At 44.3% G+C, this 8,883-nt stretch overlaps 1 pseudogene; it reads left to right on the top strand.

Moving 5' to 3' along the window:
* Window positions 1–8,062: 8,062 nt before the first annotated feature.
* On the top strand, window positions 8,063–8,533 carry LOC119515189 (annotated as a pseudogene).
* The last annotated feature ends 350 nt before the right edge of the window (window positions 8,534–8,883 follow it).

Below are 8,883 nucleotides of genomic sequence, written 5' to 3'. Positions count from 1 at the left end.
GCTGCAGATAGGGGTCTGTCAATCAAGGGCATCCATTTTTCAGAAGATGAAATGAATGTTGGAGGCTGGTACCCTCCTGAATACTCACAGCCACGTGCACAGCTCAGCTTGGCCAAGCACCATGCTGGCTATCTACATAGAGCGCACCTGCGGGAGCACGGCCACTCACTCGGCCCGCAGCCATGCCCAGGCCATGTCACATGACAAACCCCCACCCATCCCGGCCCCTCAGTGTCCCAGCCTTCTTTCAACACTTGGCATCACTGCACACTCAAGCATCACTTGATGAGTGGTGGTAAAAGGAGATGAGGGCACCGACTTTATTGAATGCCTGCAGAACGTACGCTAACTGCTTTGTGCCTGTTCTCATTCAATCCTCAGGACCACCTTTACAATAGTTGAACAAAGTGAAGCTTGGAAAGGTCAAGTAACAGTGGAGTCACATAGCCAGTGAGCATCAGCAGGAATGAATTTGAATCCAGCTCGCGGACTTCAAAATCCTGCTCTTTGGGAGAACCTAAGATGGAGGGTAGGAGAGACAGGGCAAAAAAACACCTCTGTGAAAAATACTAGATAAAAGCCAGAAAGTGACCCAGAATACCAGTTCCAGCAATGCACCAGCTGGACAAGGTCTGCTAAAACCACAGGGACCGTGTACTTGGTGAAACCAGGAGTCTGCATTCTGAAACAAGTGAGTAAGATGACTGAATGTCCGGCAGCCATGCTGCGGTGTGGGGAAACTGTGGGTTGGCATTTGGAGGTGGACTAGTTCTTTTTTAAAAATAACCCAAAAGTGGCTGCAAATATGGCAGCAAGAACCGCACAGTGAAGTGCAGCAGGAACAGGTTGTGCGAACACCTCAATATCTGGCATGGAAGATAGCCTTTCATGCACTCGCTGCTAATTGTCTCAGAGTAAGGCAGGCAGAGGTGAGCCAAAAGGGGAAAAAAACCACACCCCTTGCAGCTATCTTCCCAGCGGGCTGGGAATGCTCCTGCCTGGTGCCCGAGCCACAGCCCAAAGCTGTGCCAAAAAACCCAGTGTGACGGGAAGTGTTTCCAGCAACACACACACACACCCCACAATATCGGGCATGGACAATAGCCTTTTGCGCACCCACAGCTAAATGTCCCAGAGCTGGGAAGGCAGAGCTGTGCAAAAAGGGAGAAATTAATGTGCCCCATACAGCCATCCTTACAGCAGGCTGGGAACGTCCCTACACAGCCCAGTGGCCCAGAACTTCCCTTGAGGGATGGTGCACACTTGTGACATAGCAAAACCTTCCCTCAGCAGAGGCCCTGGAAGGACACGGCTTGGAAGAGGGAACCACTCAGAAATCCCAGACTTGTGGGTCAGCGGCAGAGACAATCCGTGGTGAGACTGAAATGAAGGTTTAGACTCTTGCAAAAGCCTTAAATCTCCAGGAACACCTGGGAGGTTTGATTATAAAGCTGCCCTCCCTCCCTAACCGCTCAGACACACACCCCACATTCAGGGTGGACAATACCGACAACACACCCAAACTTGGGTCAAGTAAAGCAAATCCAAGAGGCCAAAAACAACAGAAAATGTTAAAGCATATGAAAAAACCAGACGATATGGATAACCCAAACCCAAACACCCAAATCAAAAGATAAGAGGAGACACAGTACTTGGAGCAATTAATCAAAGAACTAAAGACAAACAATGAGAGCATGGCACAGGATATAAAGGACATGAAGAAGACCCTAGAAGAGCATAAAGAAGAAATTGCAAGAGTAAATAAAAAAATAGACGATCTTATGGAAATAAAAGAAACTGTTGGCCAAATTAAAAAGATTCTGGATACTCATAGTGCAAGACTAGAGGAAGGTGAACAATGAATCAGCGACCTCGAGGGCCACAGAAGGGAAAATGAAAGAACAAAAGAAAGAATGGGGAAAAAATTGAGAAAATAGAAATGGATCTCAGGGGTATGATAGATAAAATAAAATGTCCAAATATAAGACTCATTGGTGTCCCAGAAGGGGAAGAGAAGGGTAAAGGTCTAGAAAGAGTATTCAAAGAAATTGTTGGGGAAAACTTCCCAAACCTTCTACACAATATAAATACACAAAGCATAAATGCCCAGCAAACTCCAAATAGAATAAATCCAAATAAACCAACTCGAGACATATTCTGATCAGACTGTCAAATACTGAGGAGAAGGAGAAAGTTCTGAAAGCAGCAAGAGAAAAGCAATTCACCACATACAAAGGAAACAACATAAGACTAAGTAGTGACTATTCAGAGGCCACCATGGAGGCGAGAAGGCAGTGGCATGACATATTTAAAATTCTGAGAGAGAAAAATTTCCAACCAAGAATACTTGATCCAGCAAAACTCTCCTTCAACTTTGAGGGAGAGCTTAAATTTTTCACAAACAAATGTTGAGAGAATATGCTAATAAGGCCTGCCCTACTTCAGATACTAAAGGGAGCCCTACTGACAGAGAAACAAAGAAAGGAGAGAGAGATATGGAGAAAGGTTCAGTACTAAAGAGATTCAATATTGGTTCATTAAAGGACAGTAATAGAGAGAGGGAAAAAATATATCCGACATGCATAAACCAAAGGATAGGATGGCTGATTCAAGAAATGCCTTCACAATAATAACATTGAATGTAAATGGATTAAACTCCCCAATTAAAAGACATAGATTCACAGAATGGATTAAAAAATATGACCCATCAATATGTTATGAGAGTCAAAGAAGGCCACTACATACTAATAAAAGGGGCAATTCAACAAGAAGAAATAACAATCATAAATGTTTATGCACCCAATCATGGTGCCAAAAAATAATAGACAAACACTGGCAAAACTAAAGGAAGTAATGGATGGTTCCACAATAATTGTGGGAGACTTCAACACGTCACTCTCTCCTATAGATAGATCAACCAGACAGAAGACCAATAAGGAAATTGATAACCTAGACAATCTGATAAATGAATTGGATTTAACAGACATATATAGAACATTACATCCCAAATCACCAGGATACACATACTTCTCTAGTGATCATGGAACTTTCTCCAGAATAGACCATATGCTAGGACATAAAACAAGCCTCAATAAATTAAAAAAAAAAAAATGAAATTATTCAAAGCACATTCTCTGACCACAATCGAATACAATTAGAAGTAAATAACCATCAGAAAATTCACAAACACCTGGAGGTTAAAAATGAGGGGGAGATGAAAACATTCCCAGATAATCAAAGCTGAGGGACTCCATCACCAGTAGATCAGTCCTATAAGAAATGCTAAAGGGAATTGTGCAGTCTGAAAGGAAGGGACACTGAACAATTGACTGAAACTACATGAAGAAATAAAGATTTTCAGTAAAGCTCACATGGTAAATATAAATACCAATACTACTGTATTTTTGATTTGTAACTCCACTATTTACTTCCTACAGGATTTAAAATACATAAAGTGTTATGATAGATCAGTGGTTTTGGACTCAATGTAAAATATGTAATTTTTGAGAAGAAACTACATAAAGGTGGGGGAATGGAGGAGTATAGGAACATAGTTTATGTGTCCTATTGAAGTTAAATTGGTATCAAAGAAAACAAGATTGTTAGAGATTTAGGATGTTAAATTTAAGCCCCATGGTAAACACAAAGAAAGTATCAGAGAATATGATCATCGAGATGAAAAGCAGAGTACGGGTTACGAGAATTGGGGGAAGGGGCAATGGGGAGTTAATAAGAAATGAGTGTAGGGTTTCTGTTTGGGGTGAAGGGAAATTTCTAGTAATGGATGGTGGGAAGGTGATGGCATTGCAACATTGTGAATGTGATTAATCCCACTAAATGGAATGCTTGGGAGGGGTTGGAATGGGAAGATTTACGCTGTATATATGTTTCCACAATTGAAAAAAAAGAGTCTAAATAGATAATGACAATTAAATGCCATAGATGCTCCTGGATGAGATCTAAGAATAGAGGAGAAAAGGCTCAAAAAGACACAATTGGGACATAAGAAAAAAATGAAATATAGAACGTAAGCTTTATATTACTGTTAAATTTCTTGAATTTCTTAACTACACTTAATGTGATTACATAAATGAATATTCTTGTTCATAGGAAATGTATATGTGAATTATATTATTTGTTCAAGGATGTGTGCAGCTTGCTGTCATAGGTTCAGAAGACAGAGCAATAGATGATGGATGATAGGGAGGGAGGGAGGGAAAGAAAGAAATGGTAAAGTGACAAAATATTAAAGTTGATAGATCTGGGTAATCAGTGGAGGGGGGTTGGGGTAGGCTGGAGTTCTGTGTATGGGGTTTGTATTATTTTTGCAATTGTCCTGTAAGTTTGAATTTATTTCAAAATGAAAAGTGAAAAAAAAAAAACAACAAAAAATCCTGCTCTTTGTATGACACTGGTAGTTCTCAATGCTTGCCGTGGATTACAATTTCTTTGGGAATTATAAATATATATATCTACAGATACCAACCCAACCCAAGACCAGTGGGGCGAGGCATTGCTAGGCTCACAAAGTTGCTTAAGTGATTCTCGTGTGCAACCAGGGACCCGAGACACCATACACTGCTTCTCAAACATCAGTGCAGGTCAGAAAGGCTTATTAAGACCCAGATTCCTGGGCTCCAGTCCTGGGGCTTCTGATTCAGCAGAGTGGGGTGGGGCCTGGGAATTTATAGTTCTCACAAGCTCCCAGGTGACACTGAGGCCACTGGTCTAAGGACAACACTTTGAGGAGTAAAGCAGTTATTCTGAGCCACGGCTGGTTGACAGCACATGTGAGGACATTAGGACGTCCCCAAACTCCATAAAAGAAGGTGATGGCAGTGACATGTGACGGTCCTGAGAAGAGTAGCATGGAGTTCAGATTGTGGATTCTGTAGCCAGACTTAACTAGGCAGCTTGCATGGGCTCGAATTCAGATGCTGGGTAAGTTTTTCATCTCTCTGTGCTTGTTCCCTCATCAGTAGAAGGACAATAATACTAGCAAAGGTGAAGAAGCCAAATAGTGTCATTATGAAGACAAAAATAACCATACAAGTGAAGTCCATGAAACAGTGCCCGGGGCCTACAAAATGCTCAATTAGGCTGGACATTATTACCAAGAGACCCCATGGACTCCCTAGGCCAATTTCAGATCTTCTGCTCTTGGCTAAAACCTTGAGTCCCTCTCAAACACTTGGAGGGCTGAGAACCTCAAAACCTTCCTTTCAGGGAGGTCAGGGGAGTGGGAGGGAATGAGAAATTGACCCACCCACTTAGAGGCTCCTCAGCTGTCCCCAACCCCCTTTGTCTGGGCTGTCCCCCCTTTCCATCCTCAGCCAAGGTGGTCTGCAGGAAAGCCCTCTCCCTCAACCAGGGCCTCAGCTTTACAAGATTCTCGCCTGCCAGAAGGGGCTTTTCCTTAACTTCCCCATCAGCTCCCCACCCTCTCAGGTTCTCCCTAGTTCTCTCCGTTCTGAACCAGCAGCCACTGATTCCTGGCCCCCTCCTCACCAGCGCCACTTACCTGCTCACCTTTTCCTTATCGCGAGACCCCAGTATCTCCTTCAATCCTCACTGAAGCCCTTGGTCTCATCAAATTGACTTCCTTGTTGCCAAATCCAGGCACTTCTCCTTTATCCCCACTCTCCTGACCTGTGCGTGGATTCCAAAGCTGTTTATTTTCCTTCTTTCCTTAGGACTCATTTTTGCTGTAGCTTTGGGGGCAGCAGATTGGTCTCGTTTATCTCACACCTTCCTGGCTGCTCACTCTGCCTTGTAAAATGATTTCTCTCTTTCCCCTGGCTGTGAAATTAGTTTTAGTGTTTGGATTTTTTTTTTCTTTTTAGCACTCCTAAACTTGATCTCTTTAAAGTCTATCCTCTTTCCTGGTTTCAGATACCATTTTATACGACATGCAATTGCAGTACTAATACTTCTCACATGCTCTAGTCCTTATTTTCCTGCATCCACAAATAATATTTTTACTTAAAACTCAAGATCTCTAATACAGATCTGTATTCGTGTCATCCAGAGTCCCCGCTCAGTTCTGTCCAGTCCACCCATTTCTTCTGAATATTACATGGCCCCAGGAACCTGCTATCAAAAGAAGGTAGGTTCCTGGTTAATGGGCAGCCCCTGGGAGGGAGGCACTTTTCACAGATTATCTCTAATCCCAACAATTTTAGGAAGTGGGGTTTTCAGGACCTTAGAAAGTGGGTCTGTCCCCATTTTACAGAACAGATGAAATGATGATCTTAAGTTCACACAGGTAGCAAGTGGCAGGAACTGGTATTTAAACCCACTTTCTCCAACTCCCACGACCTCACTCTTTTTACTAAGACAAAAGGCAGCTCAGCTTTTCTCCATCCAAGCTCCTTTCTCCAATAGCCCTCCATGGGCTGCCATGCTCCAGTTTTTCCTGTTAGCAATAGAGTCACAGTGTTTCCTCCACTCCCTTCCCAAAGGTCACTTTCTTTCCCCATATCCTTCACTCACACCACAATTCCAAACCACAGTCTCAAGCTATCCATTAATCGCTCCTCTGCCCCCCCACCTCTTGGTTGCCTTTAGCTCCCACTGTCCTAGGAAAAGGAAAGTCATGGCACTGATGCCTTTACTTAGTGCTGTGTGATCTTGGGCAAATTGCTCAGCTTATCTGAGCCTCGGTTTCCCCAACTGTGAAATGGGTGTAACAACTTCTTTGTGGGTTGTGAAGGTTAGAGGTTATTTTGAGTATGGGGCATTTATTCCATTGCCTGCCAAGTAATAGTCAGTATTATTTGACTCTGCTACTTCCTTTTATTTGCACTTCTTCCTCCCCCCACCCACCAGCCATTCTCCTCACTCCTCCTAAACTTTAGTCCTGCCAGCAGCACCAAAATATACTGTTTCCATAAGCTTACATGCTCTGCTCCCAAGACCGACTTCGTTCCATTCCCTTCGCATCCCCTCACCGTGTTCCAGAGGCTTCATTCTCAGGCCTCAGGCTGCAGGAGCACAATAGGCCTTTAGCCTAGAAAGGAGACAGAGGCAGGATCGGGACAGAACTCGGGGTGAAGCACGCTTGGAGATCAGTCTCCTGGATAAGGCCATGCCTGCCTGTAGCAGTTAGGAAAAGCCTCAATCTTAGGCAAGCCGCACTTAAAAAATTCCTTCATTTCATTGTTCTGCTTCCTTGCTTACCAGGCCATCTTCCGACCACTTTATTTCCCACACTGCTCCAATACGGAGAAAAGCTAGTTAGCAAAACTCCCGTTGGCAGTCACATTTCATAAAGTAAAATCAATGGGTTGGCCTCTGATTAAGCCATGGCTTAGCAGAGCTGGCCTACGTGGCTGGGCCTCACCCATCTGCCCGGGGTACCTGTCAGCTGCAATTTCTCAATCTAAATGTAAATTAGGGGGCTGTCTGTGAATCCTTGGGGGCTTGGCTCTTGCAGATCCCTGTTCGAGGTGGGGCTGCTGTCACTTTGCCCTCAGAATCAGGGTCAGTGCGTCCCAGACGGAGGCCCAAGTCCAGGGTCAAGGACACTACCAGCTCCTGGGCAAGCCTCCTTGGCCGCTTGGCTACTCCTTGCATCCCACACTTTCCTATTTGACACAGCAGCAGGGAGAAGACAAAATCACTGAAGTTTGGAGACAGTGGGGACCATGGACACCGTCTACACTGAGGTCATTAGAATTTAGGGGATCCAAAAACTTAGATGGGAAAACAATTGCATCTTTCATGTCACAAACCTCCAAATGAAATTCAGCATTTCCTTCTATTATGAATGGAGCCAACGAAGTGGGAACTTTGTCACTCATAAAAACCAAAGATATTTTCAAGTCACATTAATTACTGCAGCTTTTTCAAAATACTGTTTATATCCATCATGACTTTGAAGTTACGGTAGTTTTTTGATAATAGATCTTGTTATTTAATGCATTAGAAGCACACACATGTAACTACATAATTACAAAAATATTTTGATAATTGTATTACAATATAATTGGTTTTAGGGGTAATTCTATGCGATGTGTTTTATTCATTTAAAAACCTTCTGAGATCCCCTTCCCTTGTCTGTCTTCTCTGCACTGGGAGCAGCTCTCCTGCTGCAGCCCCTCACCCCCGAAAATGTATATCTGCACCAAGTTTGTCTCCTCTCCCTTCCTGGTCAGGGGCACCCCTCAGCAGCTGAGTTGACCACTGTCTGTAGTGTTGCTGAAACAACCTGAGACACTGACAGATGAGAGCCTCAGTAGCTTGGCAGCCCCACATACCCTGACCTCACTTATCTCCAGTCGCAGCTTCCAAACCAGCACCATCTCAAGGGACATCAATACAGCAGCTAAGTTCATTGGGGCTGTGGCCCCCACAGTCGGGGTGGCTGGCTCTGGGGCCGGGATTAGAACTGTGTTCGGGAGCCTCATCGTTGGTTACGCCAGGAACCCTTCTCTGAAGCAACAACTCTTCTACACCATTCTAGGCTTTGCCCTCTCAGAGACCATGGGACTCTTGCCTGATGATGGCCTTTCTCATCCTCTTCACCATGTGAAGGAGCCGTCTCCACCTCCCATAATTCTTTCTCCCGTGTCTCATCTGCCCTGTGTGTTCCTTTTCCCATACCTCCCCAGGCAGCCTGGGAAACTGGTTGGCTCAGGGTTTGACAGAGGGAAGACAAGTATTAAGAAAAAAAAAACCTTCAGAGAAACAGTCCAGACTTGCCACCAGACCACCAAAGGAGTCCACGGCATAAACAAAAAAGCGGTTCTGAACATTCTGCTGCCCCCTCACTGCATGCAGGGATCCCTGTGACAGCCTGTCTGCCCCTGTCCGTCCAGCCTCTGCTGAAATTCCTTCCGTGTGGTGGGCACCGCAGGTTGCTAACCTGGTAACCCACTCCCC

This window comes from Choloepus didactylus, chromosome 2, assembly GCF_015220235.1.
Source record: "Choloepus didactylus isolate mChoDid1 chromosome 2, mChoDid1.pri, whole genome shotgun sequence".
Lineage (NCBI taxonomy): Eukaryota > Metazoa > Chordata > Mammalia > Pilosa > Megalonychidae > Choloepus > Choloepus didactylus.
The sequence above is the reverse complement of the archived record's forward strand: the minus strand, read 5'-3'. Positions and strand labels throughout refer to the sequence as shown.